Source organism: Spodoptera frugiperda, chromosome 14 (assembly GCF_023101765.2).
Source record: "Spodoptera frugiperda isolate SF20-4 chromosome 14, AGI-APGP_CSIRO_Sfru_2.0, whole genome shotgun sequence".
NCBI classification, from domain to species: Eukaryota; Metazoa; Arthropoda; class Insecta; order Lepidoptera; family Noctuidae; genus Spodoptera; species Spodoptera frugiperda.
The window spans coordinates 3,029,223-3,054,975 of NC_064225.1; the positions used below are offsets into that span (position 1 = coordinate 3,029,223).

The 25,753-nt window shown below is 35.7% G+C and overlaps 1 protein-coding gene across 2 annotated transcripts in view; it reads left to right on the forward strand.

The window, feature by feature from the left end:
- Positions 1–25,753, forward strand: part of LOC118279288 (lachesin) — a 158,203-nt gene that overhangs the window by 86,386 nt on the left and 46,064 nt on the right. Inside the window, exon 1 of one of the 2 annotated variants that reach the window (XM_035598939.2) lies at positions 10,076–10,221. The exons of the other annotated variant lie outside the window; for it this stretch is intronic. The gene's annotated coding sequence lies outside the window, so the exon portion shown is untranslated. Of the gene's footprint in view, positions 1–10,075; positions 10,222–25,753 lie in introns of those variants that run through there. 2 annotated transcript variants of the gene reach the window in all.

Here is a 25,753-nt window from a genome sequence, read left to right on the forward strand (position 1 = left end):
ACTCTTACTTTCGTGTATTCTATCTAATTGGGCGAAATGAACGTTTTCAAAAAATCACATCTGATAAAATCGCTAATAAACTCAATCCCTTTCAAAAACTACCTAAATGAAATACAATACAGCTCTTATTACAACAGCAGTAGTTGCAATCTCTCGTACCAGACATATAACGCAAGAAAATCCTTCCACATTTCCCCAGTCGTTCCATTAAACACGAACGCACATTATAGTGGTTTCAAATCTGTGCAATCATTTTTATATTCTTTGTATGTATGTGTATGGGGCTGTAGTTATGGTAGTGTGAGTGTGATACTAGAAGTGACACAAGTATGTATACCGTAGGGAAAAAATCATACCTATGATTAAATTTGTTTTTTGTTGAGGAATCTTTCTTTATTGTTGAGGGTGAAAAATCATCATATGACTATATATGACGCCGTTCCCTCTCCTACTTTGAGCCTGAGCTCCGGTAACCGTAACGGTAACGTTGTCCGCAGCTCCGGATTTGTTAACATCTTGGCTAACAATGTACGGAAAAATAGCGAAATGGGTCTCCGTGTGATAAGACTGCATGTTGTAATAGTAAGGATTTTTAAATCTGACCGACTCAAAGCCCGAGTGATAACATTGATTATTTTAAATGGATTATGTACCGTATGGAGAAACCTCTTATGACTTAATTTAAAACACATATTATTTGCTGTCATCTTGGCTGACAATATACGAAAAGTGAGCGACATAGGACCAGTAGTTGAGCTAAAAACTGCTTTTTTCTGTTTGAGCTAATTTGAACACTTTTTACAAATACGGCATTACAACAGCCGCGCCACATGACCGTAACATTCCTAGACACTTACAACTCTTCTGTGGTCATGGAGCTGTTCACACAGAATTAAATACATGATTTATTTAGTTATTTATTTATTTTGTTTGAAAATTTATTTAAAATTTCGGTTATCGTTGAAATATTTAGTTGTATTCTACTTCTGTGGACGAGTACTACTTCTAATTTTATTTAAATCATATGAGTGTTCTCCATACTTGTTAATGTCGTGGTGACCCGGAGCCTCGTATTGTATCTAGCATCATTTGCCAAAGGACCTATGTCACGGTCCAACGGTCCTGTGTTAAAACTATCACCCATAACCCCAAGCTATGTTGTCAGCACTCTTTAACCGGATAAAACCGGTTTCCTGGTACAGTTATAGCACAAAACATATTTCGTGGAATTTAAATTGAATTTTATAGTTTGTGATATTCGAAATTAAATTTGAGTGTCACTTTGTACCTGCTTTGTGATGTGAAAATGAAACTAAATTGTGATGAAAATGTTTCACTATTTTTTTAATAAAAGGATGGTGTCAGTGAAATGTGTATGGGGCTCTAGTTATGGTAGTGTAAGTATGATACTAGAAGTGACACAAGCATGTATAATACGTAGTAAATGTAGTATGTAGTTATAATGTCGTGGTGGCCTGGAGGCTTAAGACACCCGCTTCTCTCATGCATGAGAGTGCGCGTAATCTACCAACGGCAAAGTACCAATGTGATTTTTTCTAAGTTACATGTACTTTTCAAGCATATTTACGCACCACTGACTAACAGTGAAGGAAATCATAGCAAGGAAAGTTGGACTTATCATTTCTGATTATATGAAATTGTCAACTTGTATTGAGCAACGCCGGCACTGGTTATATGTACTTTCTAAGCATATTTAGACACCACTGACCAACGGTGAAGGAAAATATCGTGAGGAAACCTGGACTTATAATTTCTAATTATAAGTTTGGAATCGCCACTCCGTATAGGCTGTTGATGTTGCTGATGATTATTCAAAATCAAGCATGTTGTTCCTAAGTGTGTTGCTGTGGAAAAAGAATGATGTAGTATGAAGCAGGCCGAATCAAAATGTATGCAGGACTTTAATGTTTGATTTAGGTTATAAAGTGGAACACTCTTTATTTTTATACTAAAAAAAATTACATAGTCTTTTTTCACGTTTCACACAATTTGACTCACGTGTCGTCTCATTAAAATTTTTTTTTACGTTTCAGACACGTGCCGTGTCATTTTCTGTAGAAAGCGTAATGAATATTTAAATATTTAATCTTTTTTATTTTAATTTGCTAAAACAAAATATGTCTGCTTTGCATTTATAACATTGTATGTTCGTCTTGTGTATTATAAAAATATTTAGTATCTTTTTTATTTTATTTTTTTTTACAACCAGACCTGTAATATTGTTTATTGACATATCTCTCTATATTCTCTGGGTCTCGTATTCGATTCTCGGGTCGAGCAAAGTACAGCTGAGCTGAAAATTTCTCAGTAGTAGCACGGAGTTTGGAATTGTGCCCAGTATATGGCAATAGACTCACCTCCTATTACATGGGACTTATAACATAAACAGTGAAAATTGGGTATACATACATTGTAAAGTGGCATTACGTGCCGTATTGAGCACCTCTGCCTTACCTTTGGGGATAAAAAGGCCGTGACGTTTCTATAAGTTTTAATGGCACGCTACAATAGATAGAAATCTTGAACCGTACCGAGCAGCGGTCACGTCTTCAGTGATCATTATTCACACGACTGGCCTTTCACCACGCTGTACTTTCTGAGCTAGAATGAAATGGTAGAGCTGAATGCTTTGCGGTTCGTGTGGAGCTATCGTTGAGAAATCGTGTTGGGTTTTATTGATGATCTACATAATATATGATAGTATATTTTTTTTAAAACGTTGCTCGTATACACTTGTATTTTCGCCTGTATCGCTTACATACACATGACACCCAGATTCGAAACAACAATTTGTGGATCACATAAAGAGTTGCTTCAGGCGGGAATCGCACCCGTTACATGTTGCTGCGCAAACTGTGCAGTGCAGCTATAATAAAAATGGTGTCCTTGCTTTTTAATGCCTCTCTTAATTTATTTTTCTTGTTTTTGTGTTTTTCCCGCTTTACATTATTATGGAATGGGTAGCCATACCAAGATCATTTAAAATAAATGGCTGTGACATACAGACGGACAGACAGACAGACATGACGAATCTATAAGGGTTCAGTTTTTTTGCCATTTGGCTACGGAACCCTAAAAAAACCCACCCAAAGGTTGTGTGCAAGAAATTGCCGTGTGTACCGACCGCCCATTGTACTCTAATTACTACATATTACAATGTAAACGTGTTTTTATGTATGTGTGCAATAAAGTATAAAATAAATAAATAAGTTTAGCCCGTCGTCTCAGGGACATAAATAACTTGCTTTAGATCCAAAACAGTTATAACAATGAATAATGATATTCAAGATAACAGATATCCCCCTACTTTTCCACAAACATACATTAATTTAAATCTCAAACTACTCAATCTACTTCAATCGATCAACTGAAGTAGCTTCCCGCGGATCTGCATCCTCGCATTCATTTCACAGAATGACGGATTGGACACATAAACCGCCAATATAATTTGACCTATCTGTAGAAGAGAAGCCAATGTGATATAAGTCCAAGTTATGTTGGTCAAGTATAGCTTCAAGTGCGGGCACATTATCCACCAGTATAACCTGACCTGCCTTAGCCAAAGCAGCCAATATATTGTGAGGCCAGGATATGTTGGTATATTATAGCTTCAAGAGTAGCTGTCTAGACAATTGACATATGCATCGCGTCTCAATTCATCACTGTTGGAGACTTGAAAATGATTGAGGGGTATAATAAGAGTCAAATGTATTGAGTTTGCTTTAGAATAAGGACTTAAGTAGGGATTTTCCTTTAGATATTGAATTTGTTAAGGGGTTTTATCATTTCTGGAGAATTTTTATTTAAAATGGATTGGCGTTCTCACTGTTTTGCGATGCGGTTTACGATGGAGATCCTAGCAAAGATTAACTAAAAATCACGGCTCGAAAAGCAGGAGTAAGAACGGGGTGGTTTTTAGTCAGTAAGAGTCTGACACTTCCTCTCGACTCGCCCAAAGCGGGAGAAGTCATTGAAAATTTTTCCCACATTAAATAATTACAACTGTTGAATAGAATTAAAAATTTAAAGGTAAATAAGGTGATAGCTGTATGTGACATTCTTGGTTAGAGGTTTTCCATTAAGCAATCCTTTTGTGATATGGGATTTTAGTGAAGTGACTGTAAGTCTGTGGTGTACAGTAACTTTGCCAAATCTTTCAACTCTCTCATAGGAAAGAGTATTACGCGAAATGGGGTTGTTTACCATTTTATGACTTCTACAATAATATCATTTTTTTATAACTCCTTAAAAAGTTTCCAAAGTACCGAAGTAATTTGTGACAACTTTATTTATTATGTTATATTATTATGTTATTACATAGGATTATAGTACTTATATTCCTATTTCTATTAGGATCAAAGTTCTGTAGAATTGCGTGAGTTTATTGAAAGGAATTGGTCGCTAGTATTGATGTAGTTACTCATTGGTCGAGTGGTCTGATTGTGTTCCCGGGCAAAGAATCATGAGAAATGTTTGAATTTACCAAAAGACATTTACATAAATGGGTGCTACATTATGTTTGTGTACAGTGAAAGACAGATCCCCCAGCATTTTAAAATAATTGCTTGAACCCAGCAAACATTATGCCATACCCAATAAATATCTCATCTAATACAATAGCAATAACCTCGCAGCGTAATGACCCAATACGTGTAATTCCTTAGTCAGGGATGCGTTTGGTGTTGTTCGTCTACATGCGCTAGCATCATTCGTCATTTCAATGGTCATGGGGCGGGGCTAAAAAGCTCATCAGCTGTAAGCAAACATTAACTTTGTGGTGGTCAGGCGCATGTGACCACCATTGTACATTTGCCTGCCCATTTCTAGATCAAAAGGCGTGACGCTGTGTATGTACGTTTGACTTTCTTACGTAGGTTCTCATTACTTACGTAAGACCAGAGGGCTCAAGATAATTTTCTTGAGTCACAGAATTCTGAGAAATTGTTCAACTTTATTGGAAGAAGTTGGTTAATGAATTCGATTATCTTTGATTCCTTGATTTAATATAAATGTTTTTATCATCAACGTCAGATCAAGAAGCGTAATCTTAAATAGTCCGCGCTCTCTTCTAATTGAGTTTCGGAATTGCGAATGGATTAATCTAGACCGTTAACCTTGCTTTTGGCATTTGACATTAATTTTCAAAGTCCTAACTGTATTATAATTTTCGCTGAACTTAAAAACTCATTTGCATTTTAGCCACGAAAATATTTGCGTAAGCACAATATAAAATTTCATAATATTATTATGAAAATAAACTTATCTATACGAAATATGTTAATTAAAAACCCCATACTTCAACCATGTATAAAATTAAGCTGAAGCGATTTACCTTTAACAACTAGCGCCAACCATAAATCAGCGGAGGATTGTGGAACTACAATAGTTCTTAATAAGAATCAGAGGCGGAGTTCACGTGTTAAATATAATAATATGCGGACCAATAGTGTTTCATGTTCACGAGCGTAAATGGACCGCACCCGGGGGATAGATAACGAATAATATATTTTGGCGGGTTTTCCAAGCAAACGGTGGCTTCTACGCAATGCGGCATTACGCCGACATCGTGTGAATGTTCCTTTTTTGAATTTTAAAAAGCTTATTTACGAAATTTGAGTTACAAAAGCAATTTGTACTTTACTCTTTTTGGCACCCGAACGTAGGTTGACATGTTTTTACAATTTGTTCGATGTAATGTGTTTTTTGCGGATCGAAGGACCAAATTGGTCTTGAATGGGGCACTTGTTTTTCAGATTCTAGACCCAAAACAATAAAAGAGATACTTTTAAAAGCCACTTGGACTAAAAATACCTCGGTTAGGGTTCTAAAAAAAGAAAAATTAGTACTAGCTGACAAGTCGTATGTCTAACATTAGGCCAAGAATACATTATTGAAAGAAAAATATTTTAGCCAAACCTTGAATGTGTACAACGCCTTAAACATACTTTTCTAGCTACATTTGTGTACTATTTAATTCAGAATGTCCTTTAACATTCCACCTTCATAGATTTCATGTGGCTTACCTTTTTTTTTTCGTAAAACTGACGAAGTTTTTAGTATTCTCAAAGTAAAGTAAGAAATTGTTCAAGTTTTTCAGCTTCGTGGAACGGAGCGATATTTCTTTTACACCAGCTTTTCGTTACGTGCATAGCGCGTGACATATTATACATTCGTGTGTCATTGTAATTTTTAAGCTGTGCGGAATATTGTGATGTGACTTTTATTTATTCTATTTGTGAATTCTATTTTATATGGTTTTATTGCAGATCGCTTTTAGTATATTGTGTTATTTCAGATTAATGGAAAATAGAAAAATCTGATCTCTAATTGAATAAATTCTGTATATACTATGAAATACCATAATTTTGGTATATTGTCCCATATAAAAAAATGAATTACAGATTTGATTTGCTTATCTGTTGTAAAATAATAAACATCTTATCATTGCAATTTAAATACAATCAAAATTAATTCAAATCGTAATTCACACAAAATACATTTTCCAATTAAGCAAAATAAAGACGTTATACTAAAACACTCGACAGACACATTTTGATTCCACATAATTGGAAGGAGGCTGATTTCCATTTTCCAAAAAGGTTCACTGGTAAAGTGAACCTTTTTGGTCCTGAATATCGAAGAACTCTAAGCCCGCATTAATAGTCGTTCCCATTTGGGCAAGAAGCAGTCCCTCTTGTGTCAAATCCATGTCTTCTGAGCTTTTGATTTAAATTTCCAAAAGACTGTATTTTTTGGGTAGAAAAAATAAAACGGTGAAGTAATTAATGGCAGATTTTAAACGTTATTGGTGTTTCTAGGTGTTTTTCTATTTAGTCTGGTCCTTCTGTTCGGGCTTGCTCGCCAATTGGTCATTTGATCTGCGGTATATGTAACTACGGGACGTTATGTAAATTTTATTGATATAATCAAAAATTCCAATTTCATTTCTGTGGTTTAATTTTTACCTTCAATTTGGAGAATATAAAGTCTAATAAATTACGCATACGTTATTTTATTACGTTAAACGGTTTTTAAGCAATAAAATATTCTAATCTAGTCAGGCCAAACTGAAATTATAGCGAACTTCATTAGTTTTCATAATATTTTAGTTTGTTTTATCTAAACTAATAAAGGTTGGCAGGACTTTGCAAATTAAAATTTTATATTCGCGCTAAAGATATTTCGCAAAATGGACCCTAGCCAAATGTGGGAACGTGTGTAGTTATAGAGATTCAGAAATTTTAACACCACGTATATTAAAGTTCATAAAATTTTATTTAAGATTCATTCTGTTTTTTTGTTTTATCCTTTGGCAATCGTATATAGGTCGGTGGGGATAGGTTTATAATGATCGTTGTTTTTTAGTATTTTGATTTTTTATTGTTTACTGAGCCAAATGGCTGGTTTGGATTGGCATAAATAATAATATCATGATATTTATTTTATGTGAATATTTACTTTTATAATTTTTAAACGTTTTATTGTCTTACAACGTCACGCTTTTTTATCCCCGAAGGGGTGGGCAGAGGTGCGCATTACAGTACGTAATAAAGCCGATAAAGGTACAATGTACACCCACTTTTCACCTTTTGTGTTATAAGTCTCATGTAATGTAGGATGAGTCTATTACCCTATACAGGGCTCAATTTCAGACTCCGTGCTACTACCGAAAAATTTTCGAAAAACCGAAAAAAAGCCCAGTAATACTTTGCCCAATCAGGGAATTGAACCCTAGACCCTAATCCTGGCAGTCGGTTGTAACCAATCGACCAATGAGGCAGTCTTTCTCAGCTTTTTATTTGATGTTCCCAAATACGTATGAAACGGTACGTACGTACGTAACGGTAGGTTGAGGTCTTGGCATGTCTATTGTTAAGGAAAAACAGTTAGATCATCATGAAAACTGACTTCAGCTTCCGAAATACGATAGGCTGAAATTCACACGTCAATATTTCTGTAAATAGAATTACTTGGAAGCAGTACTCGTCTCTTTGGGACAAAAGGACTCTTAAACAGTCGTGTGCCGAATATAAAACAAATATTATTGCTATATTTAGGGACCAAATATTTTGTTCTATTTCTGAATGCTGACGACATTTGACTGCTTTGTTAGGTGGCAGTGGGTCCTGGGCAAACTATTATTGAGTTGTTTAGCGTTGGTGGATTTTTTTAGGGCGGAGAATCTTCAATGATGCTGTCAGACTTTACTGACTAAAAACCACCCTGTTCCTATTCGAGCCGGAACCCCGTAGATAGTCCGCAGCTCCGGATAGCGTTGATAGGGCTACATGCTGTATAACTATAGATTCTCCCCATACATACATAGGTATACATGAAATTTATATACTTATTATACAGGCAGGTTGAATGCTATAGGCGATAAAATATCACGCTACGACCAATTGAAACAACAAATGAGAAGTTAGTTATCATACTAGTCACACTAATAAAATTATAAATCTCAAAGTTTGTTTGGATGTTTATCCGTCAATTACACTGAAATTACAAATCGGATTTTGATAAAATTTATTATACAGTCATTTTTAAAAGGCCGGCAACGCACCTGTGACTCCTTTGCGGGTGTCTAATTGCGGTGATTGCAATCGCTAAAGAAAAGACATGGTATGAGCTGACTAAGTTGATATGGTATTTTTTATACTACAGGTACGCAGACGAAACCAATGGCAGAAGCTAATAGTAACTATAAACAATGAATAGTGAGTGTTATATTGTATTTCTGTTCATCTGGCTAACCATTCGGAATTAAAAGTCATATTGTTACGTCATTCATATTATAATTCATCCTGTTAAGTATTGATTGAAATAATGACCTAATAATTAGTTAACAGTTTAATTTATTTGTGTCCATTTGATATGTGGTTTTTGTAATAACGCATCATATTCCAGTATTGAATGTCATTTATTATAACAAACATATTTTGAATTCAACCGTAAAATGATTCTATTTAATTCATAATATCGAAACTGTTTTAAATTCTTTGTTAAATTCAACTGCCTCATTGGTCGAATAGTTGAAAGTCTGACTGGTGGGTATGGGGTCTCTCTGATTTGGCTCCCACATTAATATATTATTAAATATCATAACTTGCTTCAGTCAACGGCTTTGTCCGCGTTCTCGTACGATGAAAAGTATTCTATAACCCAAGCCAGCTACACTGTCCGTATCTATATACTGCATTTCATCAAAATCCGATCAGTAGTTTCAGTGTGATTGACGGACAAACATCTAAATACAAATAAACTTTCACATTTATAATAGTAGTGTGATTTTCGGATTCGAGTTTTTTTTTATAATGGTGCTTAATTTCGAATTTTATCTAATATTCCTTTTATATAGTAAAAAGTATGGGATGTTTATCATAATATACCTGGCTACAAGTGTGTGTCACATTTAATATCTAATACAATTTTGCTTACCCTTGCAGAAATAAAATGCGTAATAGTATTTTTTTGTTCAGGCACGCAACTAACGAAATAGAAATGTTCGTTTTCTTTTTCGAAAACGTTGAAACTCGACTAGAATCCGAGTTCAGTTCAGACATGATATTAAAAAACTTTCGGGATATTTGCGCCATTTTACACTTTCGTAGTAATTACAGTTTGTAAAAGTAAAAGTTTTGTAATTGGCAGGATCACGCTGAGTGACGTTGCCTAAGTGCTTATGTATGTATGTTTGTTGTATTTATATCTGTGTAGCGTGTTAAAGTTTAAAGCATTTAATTCTAGAAGTATACATGCATGAACTTTTGATACGTCAAAAAAGTTATTTATTTATTTAGTGTCACCAACATAAATACAGCAATATTGCACAATAAAAATAACAATTACGTACAAACTAACTTAGGCTTATCTGTATTTACAATTATGGGTAACCACAGCATGCATAATATGATTTTAAGTTCACAATAATATAAAAATATCATAGCCTATGCTAAGATAACCTTTCTTGACTCAATTGCTATCAATAGAGTGCTTATTTTGTTCCTCTGTGGGTATAATTGGGTAATAATACACTATTTTTAACCGAATTCTTCGAGGTTATCAAATGGTCGGCTTTTTTTACAATGGATATACATGGATTACAGCGAGGTTTATAGACCGATTTTAGTGATTCTTTTTTGTTCAACGCAAACGGTAGTTTTTATTGCCAGGACTGTTATAAGCTTCACTTAATACGAGGTGAGTCAATTGCCATAATAATTCCAATACAGTTTTGAAATAACCAAGAAATCTGGAAGTCGATAAAACCCCGTCCCCTTCTGCCCAACTCAAGAATAATCAAACCTTCTTAATAATTCTACGCTTGCGTCTCTTTGGACCCTCTTGGACTTAACTAACGATCTTTGCTGAATACGTACTGTCGACAGCTGCAACAAAAAGATACGAAAAATGAAATAAACAATACAGTTTCTATCTCAAAACAATTGTTTCTTTGTTATTAATTAACTCTTCTGGACTCTTCTCTAATGGACTAATTGAAAGCCATTTTCGCAAACTCCCGTTTTAATTGGTCAAGATGTTAATTGGTTGCGAATGTACAAAAGAGGGAATGGCAAAGCAACGCAGCGGCGGAAAATTGTACTGAATGACTATTGTACGTAGTTGTGAGTTTATTTTTTTAATTGCAATGGTTTTGTGAAGCTTATGAAACGAAATATTGTGTAGGATATCGTTTAAATTAAATTTTCATTCAGAAAAACTTCAATAAAGACCTATGTGGATTGCTTGTTCAAATGTGAAAATTTTAAAAGCCCATAAGTACTTAAAATTATTATACTCCCACTTGCTCTTTGGAACGTGCGTCTGGCGTGTCACGGTCTGCGCGCGCTTCAAAGAGCTATCAGACCACCACAGATGGGGCCTAGTAGGGCTGATGCGTGATCCGGAGTTGCAGACTGCCTATCAGGTTTACCGAGGCTCCGGTTCGAATAGCAGGAGTAGGATCAAGGTGGTTTTAGTCGGTAAGTGTCTCAAAGTAGCTCTCGCCTCGCCCAAGGTGTGATAAATCGTACTGGATGACTGATGATACCACCTCAAAAAAAAAGCTCTTTGAAGACCAACTCATATATTTTACAAAAATAAAAGCCTTTAAAACCTCAACACCTTAAACATACCTACGCAATCTTCTAAATACATAAGACAGCGACACAAATTTTTAACCACGCTCTTATCAGACAAGAGAAAAATGTGAAAACTCGAAATCACGCCACAATAACACCAGAATAAAAATGTTAGGCATAAATCGTGCGAACATATAAAGGGTTACAATGCAATGGTTGCTCTGTATTTTGGTCTTTTTGTACAAATGAGGTTCGTTCCATCTTTTTTATACGGTTCATGTAGACTGTTGTGATTTGACAGCTGTTTAAATCTGGTTGCTTTTTTGTGATATTTTACTTGACGTATCTCCTCTCTCTCTATAATGTCGCGTCTGTATTTGTTCAGGGGAGAAAAAATATATGAGTATTTTGTCTGCAGTATTTTATATCTATAATACTGATAGTATTGTAGAAATTTTACGTCAAATAGTCTTCAAACAAATTGACATTAATAGTCAGTTGTAGGTTAGTAAATAGAATTGCCTTTTTTTTGTTTTTATGAAGCGATTCCAAAACTGAAATCTTCAATATTATTTTTCAGTTTACTCTATAATTTGTAGAACTACAAACTATTGAATAACATTATAATAATAACCCATTACAGACATATTTCACAATTTCAAGTTCTGTCTATTACTGCTAAGAGTACGAGAACAAATTGAGAACTATGCCATTTCTAGCCACAATAACATTCCGTGGTTCTAACTTCCAGAATTAACGTCTTCCTCATAATTTTCCTCAAATTTATTGTATGGAAGTCTAGAGCCAGTTGCAATGAACGACTTTCATCAAATAGACATTGGCTTTCAAATGAACTATGCCAAAAATTATTGGCGGATCAAAGGACCAGAGTAAAGGACCAAATAAAAAAAATGTTGCTAATTGACTGTTGTAGGTTTTAAATAATAATTTTCTTAATTCTTAGTTTTATATCATAGTTAACAAATACGAGATATCAAAAAGAAAAAATCTATAAAAATTTAACATGCTTTTTGGTTTTCAATAGTTTTCGTTTTTGGTCCTTTTTGTCTTTATATCTCAGTTAGCATCAAGTAACTGTGACATATGAGATTATAGAAAAACGAGGGCAAACATATAACTGACTAGAAAGACCAAGACAAAAGGACCACATTCTTAACAAATATGTTTTATTGTCTATAAAATATGACTAATAGACTAACTTAGTCCATGCTTAAAAGTAATTTAATGATATTTATGGTCTGGTATTGAGTGTAAATCACTAAAGGTAAGTTTCTTTGTTGTCTTGGGCAAAAATATTATTAGTATTAGGTATATATAAAAATAAGATATTTATTATTCGTTTTCTATATTAGTATCCAATACAATGCTTTATTGTGTACTATTGTTATTTATCGAGACCAATCTAGACTTGTTTTTATATTATAAACTAGAAAAATAAAAAGAAGTTTATAGAAAAATCTGCGAATGCCAGGACTGAGTTCGTAAGTTTTAAAAGATATTGAAGTTTGGTTGAAATTCTTCTCATTTATGGTGATATTGGTGTATGAGCTACAGTTTTAAATCTGTCAAAATTTTTAGATCTTGCTGACTCAGTGTAAACTTTTGGTCAAGGTTCAAAGAATATTTTACTGCAACCAACCAAAGAGTATCACCAATGTGTTTTAAATAAAATCCTTTAGAATGCTACCGTATATCACACAAAAACCAATGAGGTATCTATTTTAAAAATTGGACTATAAATATTTTTTGCTATCAGATCGGGTTTGTAACTTTTTATAGCTATTTTATTGGGTTTCCATTCCATTGAATCAAATTTGTTTGAAAGCGTATAAATTTCAAACAACTACATCAAACTGAACTATACTTTTTTGTCGTTTTCGTTATTGTCAGGGCTAGTATTGTATGACAGAACTATTTTCCATGGAAATCTATGTCGACATTTTACTAGTAAATAATAACCAACTCGAACTTATGCCCTAGAATACAATGTGTGGTTGTATTGCTTATAATTCAACAGGGTTAGAATGTTCTTAGAATAAAAGCCCCTAAAATAACACATAAAAAAAAGAAAAAACAAACATATATATCGATCAGATTGTCGATATATTAAAGAAGGACCAAATTAAAAGTACCCTTAACCGACGAGCATGCGTGAAAAGGCTGATGACTGTTGATGAAGCGAAAGAGGTATGTAAGATTCGTAGCAATTTTCATTCCATTATCTGCCTATCCCTATGGGAGACAGGATTACGTTATGTATGTATGTATGTCCTATTATACTCTCTGTACCTACATCACGATCTTTCAGCTCAATAAGACACCCACGCCAAATTTCCTAGAAACTAGTGTCAGTAAAAGTGCCTTCACAAAAATGATGTTTCCAATTTATAGATCTCTTCTATAGCATTTACACACACATCATCACATCCACAGCTTATAAGTGGCCACTGTTGACCAAAGGCCTCTTGTCACACGGAGATGGTTTGAGCATTAATCACCACGTTTGCTCAATGCGGGTTGGCCATTTCAAACTTATAATTAGAAATTATAAGCCTAGGTTTCCTCACGATGTTTCTCTTCACCGTTGTCAGTGGTGTCTAAATAATCTTAGAAAGTACATATAACTCGCAAAAAGTCACATTGGTACTTGCCGTTGGTAGGTTTCGAACCTCACATGCATGCTTCACACATAGATAGCATTTACACATATACAGAATTATCATTGGCTGTTTGGAAACTGGCGACAGGAGGAGAGAGAGAGAGAGATATGATATGAGGTTCCAATTTCAAATTGCAGATCACGTTTTGCTGCCTTATGACAAAATTACGTAACAATAAAATCGAATTTCATTAACTAGTATCATGCTTTAGTAAGGCAGTTGTTGTATTATTGAAAATTCAATTCTATTATCACTCTGTTAAGGTTCATTTCTAAGCACCATGTGTGTTGTGCCCTAAATCTTCTTCCTCAATATAACGTAGCCTTATTGGTTGACAAAAAGGTTATAAGAAAGAATGTCTTTTCTATACCTTTTGTCGTTTGTCAAAGGTCAATGAATATAAGGATGAATTGTTACGTATCTTTGAAAGGTATTGAAAGAGGAATCTCCCATTTTTTACCTTTTCCTAAATAGTTTGGGGTTTTTATTCAATACTGTTATATAGCTAGTTTTGGTTGAATATTTTGTCCCAAGAAAAAAATATAGGCAACTTGTATTTTGACTAATGTAACTGCCTCGTTGGTCGAGTGGTCGCAAGTGTGACTGCCTGACAAGGGGTCTCGGGTTCAATTTCCGGGTCGGGCAAAGTATTACTGAGCTTTTTTCGGTTTTTCGAAAATTTCTCAGTAGTAGCACGGAGTCTGGACTTGTGCCCAGTATATGACAATAGGCTCACCCCTTATTACATGGGACTTATAACACGAATGGTGAAAAGTGTGTGTACATTGTATAGCGGCATAACGTGCCGTAATGTGCACCTCTGCCTACCCCTTCGGGGATAAAAGGCGTGACATTGTGTTGTATTTTGATAGACAAACTTTTCTAGTCGTTCGTCGCCTGTTGTCTGATGGTATGTGAACTTGAACAGTTGTACCCTATTTAGGACTGTCAAGAGTCTTAGTAACTGCGTGTCATCGTATGATTAATAGAAATTGTTATTTAGGTAGTATTGTTAGTTGATAAGTAAGTAATAATACAGTAGTTCATACCTACGTCATGTTTTAAGTAACAAACTTGAAGTTTCAAAACTACTTTGAAGAATCATTAAAACAATTCTACAGATATTTAAAAATTCAAATATCGGACGTCAAAACCAATGTGAAACAACGCTTGCTGTTTGTTTCGATGTATGAGTGAGGTTACCGGAGGCCCAAATACTCCCTCCCCAATCTTCCTGACCCTCAATTCCTCAATAATCCAGAAATTCCTAACCTCCAAAAGGCCGCACGCCCTGTGCAACGCACTTGTAACGCCTCTGGTGTTTCGAATATCCGTGGTCGGCGGTAATTGCTGACCATCAAGTGATTCATCTGCTCGTTTACCGGCTTATACCATAAAAAAAGAAAACACCTATTAGTACAAATATTCACATCAACTAACTATACTATAAGTCTTTGCAAAGAAAATAGCCAGCTACACTCAAAAGACTTAAAGCTAGAAAAGACTTAAAACTAGACGTATAAGTATGTAACGACCCATCGTTTGCTGAACAAATATATTGAACACTACCTCATGTTTTCTTACCGAGCACTCGGAAAATAAAGCAGAATCGTTTATATCACTTTTAGATTAAACGCTCTCTCATCGTGGAACGTTTAAAGCCGAGCGATGGGCGGGAAACTTTTTCTTTGTGTCAATGGCATCTGTCACTTTGTGGAGGGAGATTTTATAGGTTGGGTTTGTATGGGAACTGGTATTGTCAGTTTTATTGTAGTTTTTTTTTTAATTTCTGTACATAGGAGTAATTCTGTACAATATTTCAAAAATTATTATGATCGTTTGACTACGGTTAGAAGAATATTTAAATGTATTTATTTAATGCAGACGTCTTTTGGCAATGGTAAAATCAAGCTCAACGGTTCAGACCACCACAAATAGGGTCCAGTAGGTCTGATGCCTGATTCAGAGCTGCGGACTACCCATCGGGTTTACTGAGGCCCCGGATTCATTTAATTAGATTAGTCATTGAAATGACTGCATGGTTTTTGTGGTGGCTGAGCATCTAGGTGTCGTGCAACGTCAAGTCGAAGTCCTGCATGAACCAACTCTTTGTGTGATCCACAAATTATTGTTTCGGGTCTGTGTGTCATGTGTCATGTGCATATTAACTTGTATGTTTGTAAACGCACCCACGATACAGGAGAAAAACCTAGTGTGGGGGCAACGTATAGGTAAAAAAATAAATAAAAATAAAAAGCAAATCGACACGTCTTTGAAAAAGAACAATAAAATGGCGGAACGGTACAGAGAGTAATATTCAAATTCGCCCGCCATTTCGGTTGAGTACGCGCGAAAACAAAGGACGGTTGCGACGTGAAGAATCTATAGATACAACTACTAATTATAAGTGCTGGGTGTCTGTTTGTCATTTGTTTTATGTGTTTGAACACGCCTCAAGTAAAACTTACTAAGTGTGGGAGAGCTATGCTTAAGTATGAGCCATGCTTCGGCACGAATGGGCCGGCTCGACTGGAGTGATACCCCGGCCTCACAGAAAACTGACGTGAAACAATGCTTGCGTTGTGTGAGTGAGGTTATTGAAGGCCCAATTACTCCCCTTTCCAATCTTCGCAATCTCCAATTCCCCAACATCCTTTAAATTCCGTACTGCCAGTATACCTGCTTATACCATGAAAAAAAAAACTTACAAGATATTATATTAAATTATTGGGATTTAGATCAAAAGTTACTCCTTACTCCTCCTTCACCTCCTTATATAGAAATAGAAATGCACTACCGATTCAATAGTTTAAACTGAAAATAATTTGTTTCTCTCAAAAAAAAAAAAAAAACGAGCAATGGTCTCATAGCACTCAAGGTAAAAGAAAGTCTGATGCCTACTGTCTAATTTCCAATCACCATTTACTTCAACACAACCAAAGTCACGCACAGATCTAGTAAAGAAATATAGTAATATTTGTTCCCGACAAAGTGATTCAACTGTCCCCCAGCGCCTTGGAAACTTTCCAAACGAAATATGAGCCGGTTGTGGAGCAGAAATTTAATGTACGGACGTCCTGAAAAGGAGACAAGTGCGGCGATGGAAACTAAGATGTATTGTGACGGGACTAGATTATAATATACATATGTAAGTAGGTTTATCTTGTTTTGGGATTGGCAGAAGTGTATTAGTAAGTCTATATAATGGTATAAGTCGGTAAACGAGCGGCGTATCACCTGGTGGTGAGCAATCGCTGCTGCCTATAGACACCCGAAACACCAGAGGCGTTACAAATGCGTTGCCGGCCTTTTGGGGTTAGGAATTTAAGGGTTGTTAGGAAATCGGGAATTAGGAAGATTGGGAATGGTGTAATTGGGCCTCCGATAACCTCACTCATACGACGAAACACAACACAATCGTTGATTCACGTCGGTTTTCGGTGAGGCCGTGGTATCACTCCGGCCGAGTTGACCCATTCGTGCCGAAGCATGGCTCCCACACACTTAGTAGTTTTCATATTTCTTTTATATCCCCAACAGCCATTATACGACTATGACTAAACAAAATAACCTCAATATTATCCTTCCCTGTCGTTCCTACGACAACGGATCTGTCGACATCGTTTATATTACTTAAGATGTGAGCAAAACATATTTATTATGTCGCTTTACTGCACAAACTGACAGACAAACTACTCCCACTTGATTAATATTAGTAGTTTAGTGGAAATGGGAATTATCGCCTTTAGACACCAATTTAGTATATAGTTATTGTTTGGAATTGATAAATTGTTTTGTTGCGAAGTAAGGTAAATATCTAAGTTTAAAGTCTATCTTGAGAGTCTTCTTTTATCAAGAAGAGGACGGTTCTTAGGCTCTCTATCTAAGTCTAAAGTCTATCTTGAGAGTCTTCTTTTATCAAGAAGAGGAGGGTTCTTAGGCTCTCTATCTTGTATGAAACAGTAGATTAAGTAGTTTGATATCTTCAGTAATGGTATAGAGTTTTAAAATGGGAGAGGTGTTATAATATTTTAAAATTATTTTTTTACCAGTTTTGTCACGCTTGAATTTATCCTGCGAAGCAGTCATGCTAGTCAAGGAGGAGGGGGAGCGCGTGAGAGAACGATCCTCCTCACGCCCCAGTCGCCGCAGAAGACACTCACACGCCGGCTCAAAGCTGGAGAAGGAACGGGATGGTTTTTAGTTAGTAAGAGTCTGACACTCCCTCTCACCTCGCTTAAGGCGGGAGAGTGTGCGCTCTTTTGCTCCTATCCTATAAAAATGTGACTATTATGTATCTAGTCCTTCATAGAATTAAGTATATACCACGACAAAAATATTCAAAATATTACTTATTTTTTATAGGCCCTACTAATTTAACCAGTATACATAAAGTAATCGTTCCACTAATATTTTAACCTTTTATCTCAATGTTACGGGCAGATACTTATATTTTATTTTATTAACTTTTTATACCGCGCCCGTGATAAACAAATGTTCAGTTTATTTTATTTTATAATAACTTTGCTGTATGGGCGTTTGTGATATCAGTTTTGCTGGAGTTTTAGCGTGTTATGAACGATAAATTTAAAATATATATGTGCCTATCTAGTTTTCAACGGTTATGTGGGGTTTTGTAATAGGGAGGCATTATCATAAAATAGACAGAGATTTAAATTCGACTCTAAGTGTGCTTTTCTATCAGAGATGTGTTATGTAGCTATGCTATGAAGATGTAATAGTTAAGCTGTGAAACTATGTAACCGTTTCTATTGGTACTAAGCTATGTATCTGTGCGAGGAAGATGCGCAGCTCGAGTATACGATGTATTGATAGTAGGGTAGCCATCCATAGCACGCATCTTTCCATATAAAAAACATAGCTGAGTCCGTTTCCACCAGCGCTAAGCTATGTGTACCAATGAATATGATTGGTGGAAGCCAAACACATCCATAGCAACGTAGCATAGCACATCTCTGGTGGAAAACACCCTAAAGTCCCAAAATATAAAACGGTTTTTGCTAGCGTATTTATACGTTGAATACGTTTTGAACTATGTTTTTGAACTGAGTATAAAAAATAAACATGTGTTGACAGTCTATCTAAGCACCGAATACGTTACCAAATTCTGAGAACATGAACAATTTCTCCGTAGAAACGCTTAACAGTTCCAAAGATCATGGCATAAAATACTAAGAACAAAAAATCCAATAACGTTTTGGAATCGACACCGATTCCACATAGTCTTTAGTTGTGTTATCGCTTTAAGAAACATTCAACGAAATCCCCTTTGTCTTCTCATATAAAATCATCATCATCATTATCATCAATTGACGACAAACCACTGCACTACTTATTTTATTGAAGGGGGAAAATCATCCAATTATTTCTCCCCCCTTGGGCGAGGCGAGTGTGGGAGAGTCATGCTTCGGCACGAATGGGCTGGCTCGACCGGAGTGATACCCCGAAAACCGAAGTGAAACGACGCTTGCATTGTGTTTGGTTGTGTGAGTGAGGTAACCGGAGGCCCAATTTCCCCTTCCCAATCTTCCCAATCCCCGATTCCCCAAGAACTCTTAAATTCCTAACCCCCCGAAGGCCGGCAACGCATTTGCGACACCTCTGGTGTTTCAAGTGTCCCTGGGTGGCGGCGATTGCTTACCATCAGGTGACACGCCTGCTCGTTTACGTGTTTCATAAAATAAAAAATAAGTGTCAGATTGTCTTACTGACTAAAAACCACCCGGTTCCTTCTCCTGCTTTTCAAGCCCCGGAAACCCGCTAGGCAGTCTGCCACTCCAGGATCCTCTGCACTATTAGACTACAGGTACCTTACATAAGAGGGTTTGCCATAATCCACGCTTAGCAGTCGGTTAAAATATTCAGGTTTATCTAAAAGCGCTGCTACACAGCCTCTACCAAATTCGTAACCGACTCTTATGCTGGGGCCACACTAATGGAATATGCCATTGATTTTGAAAACAAATGAACGATTATGAACTTTAAATGTTCGTTAATGTATCAGAGATATTGTAAAAAAAACATTTTTTTTAAAAAGAGTAACGATGGAGTTTCTTGCTCGTTCTTCTCCATTCGAAGCTACACTTTGGAACGAACGCCTAGCTTCACTGACGGACGGACTAACGGACAATTCAATTTGACGTTTCAAAAGTGCCTAATTTAGGATTAATTGAAATAAATGCTTTGACTTTGGCTTCGTACAAACATCAATTATCGCCATAATCAAATGGCATATTCCATTAGTGTGGCCCCAGCATTACAAATACATTTGACAAAATTGTCAAAACATTCTAGCCGTGATAATTATAAAGTTTTTCGTTAGCTAACCGTCTTATAGAATTAGAGTACACAAGAAAAGTTAAAGTAAACTTTGTGTAACTGCTTTGTTCCACATAGGGATCCGGGTTTCGTCCCAACATGTATACGTGATGAAAATACTCGTACGCTTTTTTGTTTTCCTTTTTGTTTTCTAGACTAATATAAATAAAATTGGAGTGTCTGTTTGTAATATTGATACGAGTATAACCGCTTTTGTTACTACGTACATATGAATATACATACGACACATCTAGGTACCAAAATAACTTTTTTAGAATGATATTTTAATAATAACTATCGTGAGACAGACGATCGTATCGTAACTATCTTTAAAGCTCTTTTAATATACTAGTGCAAAATTAATTTTCTTCGGTAATTTAAAAAATCTGATTGTGTATCTGTCTGTCTGTTTATTTGTTCCTAATCTCTGAATTGGCAGGACCGATTTTGACGGTAGCTAATGTACTAAGGAGTAACTTAGGCTACATTTATTTTAGAAAATTAGGTCACAAAGTCCGCAATCCACGCGAGCGAAGCTGTGGGCAACAGCTAGTCATACATAATATAGGTAGTTGTATAGAATATATTTTTAGATTCTTCCTTTGTAGTCACGATTCGTCTGTAGACGGGGGTATGTGAGAAGCCGATACAATTTGATTTTCTGTTTATTTTAGTATTTTTTTGTTTGTTTGTTAGTCTTTTTTTGGGTATGTGGGTTAAATGTTGTAGATATATTTTAAAGGTAAAGTTACTGTATTAAGGTATTATTCTTATTCTCCTAGCGTTGTTGTCTTTAATGATTGACTATACGCTTGGTGCATTGGCTGGGCAACCGGCTGCTATTTGCATGCGTACACCATCGACATAGGAGAAAATCCTAGTGTGAAGCTATGTTATTCCAAAAGAATAAAACTTTTTTTATAAGGGGAACGCTTTCCATTTTTTTAAGTCGGGTTATATCCCTAAAACCTTCTAAGTCTGAAAAATACTATGCTGAAGTCGGTTTTAAAGTAAAGAAATTAGAGAATATATCAAACATAATCTTTATTTATTTCATAAAAAAAACTTATAAAACACCATGACCTTCATCAAGAACAACACCATATCTTTTACTTCAAAACTAGAAAACCATCTTTTAAAGAATAAGATAGGGATTAAAAGCACATTTCAAAGTATGAGAATAGCACTAACCATTTCCCACATTGCGAACGTATGTCTTCACTCCGGGCTTGCTCCAATGTTCCCGAGTGATAAATACCTTCACTGCGCCAAGACATTACGGGAATCAAATATAGTGAGAATAGTGAGGATTCTAGTATGTCTTATGAAAATGGTGAAAGAATAAAATTGCTTGTTTTCGTAGAATTGTCTTTGATGTTTGTTGAATATTACGTTATGTTATTACGTTATGTTAATATTGAATTAGAATTATTACTAAGAATCGTGCTACGGCTTCTTTTTTATGATCTAATTGCATTTTCTAAGCTGCATACCATTTTCCGGGGTTTACCGGAGCTCCGGCTCAAAAAACAGGAGTAGGAACGGGGTGGTTTTTTGTCAGTAAAAGTCCGACACCCCCTCTCGCCTCGACCAAGGCGGGAGAAGTCATTGGATGATTATAATCCCCTCAAAAAAAAAAAATGCCTTTGACACCCATAGTTAAGTTAGATCCATAGAAAATATGGGTCTAACTCAATTATGGTAGACCGATAAACGAGCAAGCGGTAAACGATCACCTAATGGCAAGCAATCTATAGTCTTGTGTGAATAAATAAATCAGTCTGTGAGAATATAAATAATAGGCGAGCAAAACATTCTATATGAATAATGAATATACAATACAATTTTCGAAACGTCAAACATTATGTTTTCTACTAATTTTGTATGAAATAGTGTATTATGACGTCATCAGATTTTACGTTAATAAGAAGACTTATTTGTAAACAAAAAATGCTAGAAAAATTTGGAAATTAATTAGATCATAATCTACAAATGAAAGAATTTTTTTGTATTGATCACTTTGTTTTTAAGGAAACTCTACCCAATTCCTTTCAATTTTGCTGTTTCAAGAGTCTAGCCTTATTTTGTTCTGATAAATACAATAACATATTTTTTTTACCTACAGAAACATCTATCCAGACACATGTTAGGCTTAACAATAATCTAGATCATATCGACACCAGCAATTTATACTACGCTAACTCGAAATTTGGAAAAAACTTTTTTTATGCTAAGTTGCTTAAAATGTGTGTTTACATACGTCATAAAAAAATTGAGAAGAAATATGCAAAAATAAGAAAGTTACAAATCTTAAAAAACGCTAAGTAAAGGTACTTTTTGAAATCACTCGATTTATATTACGCCAACTATTATTAGCGGAGTGTGCGCGGGGATCACTTTGGTCAAAATCCGTGCAACACTGCACTTACTCATAGTTAGCGTAGTTTAGTGCGTTCGTGTGTATACTTGTTCGTTTGTAAAATGAACGACTTAGCGACTTTTATATAGTAAATACTTATGTGTTAACGTATTAATCAGTTTATTAATGGTACGTTGACTATTCTTTTTGTGAGTAAGTACATGTTCTTTATAAAATATTGAAATATGCATCAGATGATTGATCATACACTACGACGTCCCGTACTACACTACGCTAACATAAGTTAGACGTGTATAAGGTGTAATTTTTTTTTGATGAATTACGTTTATGTACGGCTAACTTGCGCTAAATCAAAAAATAGAAATAATTAAGAAAATATAAATATGAGATATTACAATGAATAAATTAAATATTAAGCATACGAAATTTCAAAAAAGTATCTTAATTAATGTAAAAGTTATCACGTTTTTCCCTTTAAACGCCTCTACTGTAAAGTACGCTTTTTGAGTTAGCGCAGTATAAATTGCTGGTGTCGATATGCTTATATCCCAAAACATATAATTCTAGCCGTAAATGAGCCATAAGACATAAGAACATAACTTTTCTGTAAAAGCATACTTATAAAGAAAATCTACAAGCGTTGCCAATACCTAAGGAAAAAATGTCTTCGTTTCAAAACAGAAAATGTTATTACAATAGCATAGTACGCCATCTTTATTTCACCCATTTGGAGACAGAACAGAAAATACCAAGGAAATTACCTTCCATTCTCTTCAAAATTGGAACTATGCAGGAATACCGTTGCAATTTAAACGCAGAAGCTTCCAATTTCGTAAATAAATTGACAAAAAAAGCATGGCCGCTTATTTTGAATTTGAAATTGGAATTTACAAGTCTAAAGAGGAATAGTTGTGACAGTGAAATAACAAAGAGTATTTATGCAGATTTTTTAATATTTTGATCGATTTGTTATATTTATGTATATTTAACACCAAAATTTATAGTAAACTATGGATAAATTAACTAAAAAAAGAAAACAGTAAGACTGCCTCGTTGGCTGAGTGTTTGCTAGTGCAATTGCCGGACAAGGGGTCTCGGGTTCGATTCCCGGGTCGGGCAAAGTAATAGTAGGGTTTTTTCGGTTTCTTAAAAATTCTCAGTAGTAGCACGGAGACTGGAAATGTGCTCAGTACATGGCAACAGGCTCACCCTCTATTACATGGGACTTATAACACAAATGGTGAAAAGTGGGTGTACATTGTTTAGCGGCATTACGTGCCTTACTCTGCCTACCTCTCGGGGATAAAAAGGCGTGACGTTGCAAAATTTTAATAAATTGATCAGTTATATTTATGTCCATTTAAGTCTAAAATACATAGTAATAACCAAAAAACTTGGATAAATTAACTAAAAAAAAGGAAAACAGCCTCCAAATGCCATTTAATAATTCCATATCAGACGACATCTTGCAGTCATTCACAATAAATAAAATTTTCTACCGAAATTCATTCATAAAACATTCTCTCTTTCATTTCATTCATTTCAGCTGTATACAACATCTCAGCCAGTCAGTATACAGCTTGTCACTATAACATTTTTCCTTGTTCGAACTCTGTTTATCTACGTCACGAAATTACGATCCGTCATCTTGAGTTTGTGCCAATAATTCGCTTTGCTTTTGTGAAAAAAAAAAGATGAAAAGGGTCAGATATGTACAGGCTGATTGTAAGGGTCGGGTCACGCAGACCGACTTGGAGAGCATCGCCGCGCATTTTTTTTTCACACAGACCACTTTTTATACGCTTTTATACCCCTTTTTTGAGGGGGGGGGAATCATCCAATGACTTCTCCCGCCTTGGGTGAGGCGGGAGGAAGTGTCAAACTCTTACTGACTAAAAAACCACCCCGTCCCTGTTCCTGCTTTTCGAGCCGGAGCCCCGATAAACCCGCTAGGTAGTCCGCAGCTCCGGGGATCATATACGCTTGGAGTCGGTCATAGCGGAGTCGCCAACTATTGCACGAAGATTAGCTGGAAGCGTTTATTATTTCATACCAAGCGTGTTTAAACATTTTTAATGACAAAAATAGTGCACATTAAAAAATAAACCTTAATACTAAGGATTTAAACTCTGTTTTCAACGTGACGCATTATGACGCAAAAATAGCATTATTTGGATACGGATAAAACTACCATGTTTAATGAAGAATAACTCTGAACGGACTAAGATTTGTAACTTGGCGCCATAGTGACTTTTATTCAGCTCAAAATTACATGTCTTTTTTATGTAACAAGCCAATAAATAAGCTGACGGAGAATTAACGACGGATCACCTGATGGTAAGCAAGCGCCGCCGCCCATGGACACTTGAAACACCAGAGACGTTACAAGTGCGTTGCCGGCCTTTTGGGGGTTAGGAATATAAGGGTTGTAACCTCACTCACACAACGAAACACAACGCAAGCTATGTTTCACGTCTGTTTTCTGTGAGGCCGTGGTATCAGTCCAGTCGAACCGGCCCATTCGTGCCGAAGCATGGCTCTCCCGCATTATCTAATGATACAAGTCACATAGCTATTTAAGGTGGGACCAGATTTCATAGAAACTCTGACATCCTCCTTTGCTCTCTTCTCCAAGCCGGTCTGTGTGAACGGACCCTAAAGATTTTTGTTTCATCGTCGTCTTTTGAAAAATATTTTGTATTTTTTTTTATATATATTTTTTCTTTGAACATGCCAGTAACAAGCTGTGTGTTAATTCTCTTTTGTGTAGCTGTCTGTTACTGTTTTGGTATTGAATTGGATTTTATGTTGCTTATGATTGTGAAGTAGTCGTTGGATTACCAATCTATTGACTGCTTATTTTAAACTCATTTTCCTTTGGCCGTATAGTGACGATGCGGCTTGTAGCGATGGTAGTGTAGAATAAACTTTGTCACTACCTCTTCTCTTCTCGTGGGGTGTCGTATGAGTTGACTAAGGGACTACACAAATGACAGACATTGAGATTCAGCTGCTGATAATAATGAAACTTTAACTGCCATCTTTAAATCGTCTGTCAAGCGCCAAGAATCGACTTTCAGCGAAAGAACAGGTGTTCTTTAAGTGTGGGAGAGCTATGCTTCGGCACGAATGGGCCGGCTCGACCAGAGTTATACCATGGCCTCATAGAAAACCAACGTGAAACAACGCTTGCGTTGTGTTTCGCTGTGTAAGTGAGGTTACCGGAGGCCCAATTACCCTTTTCCAAACCT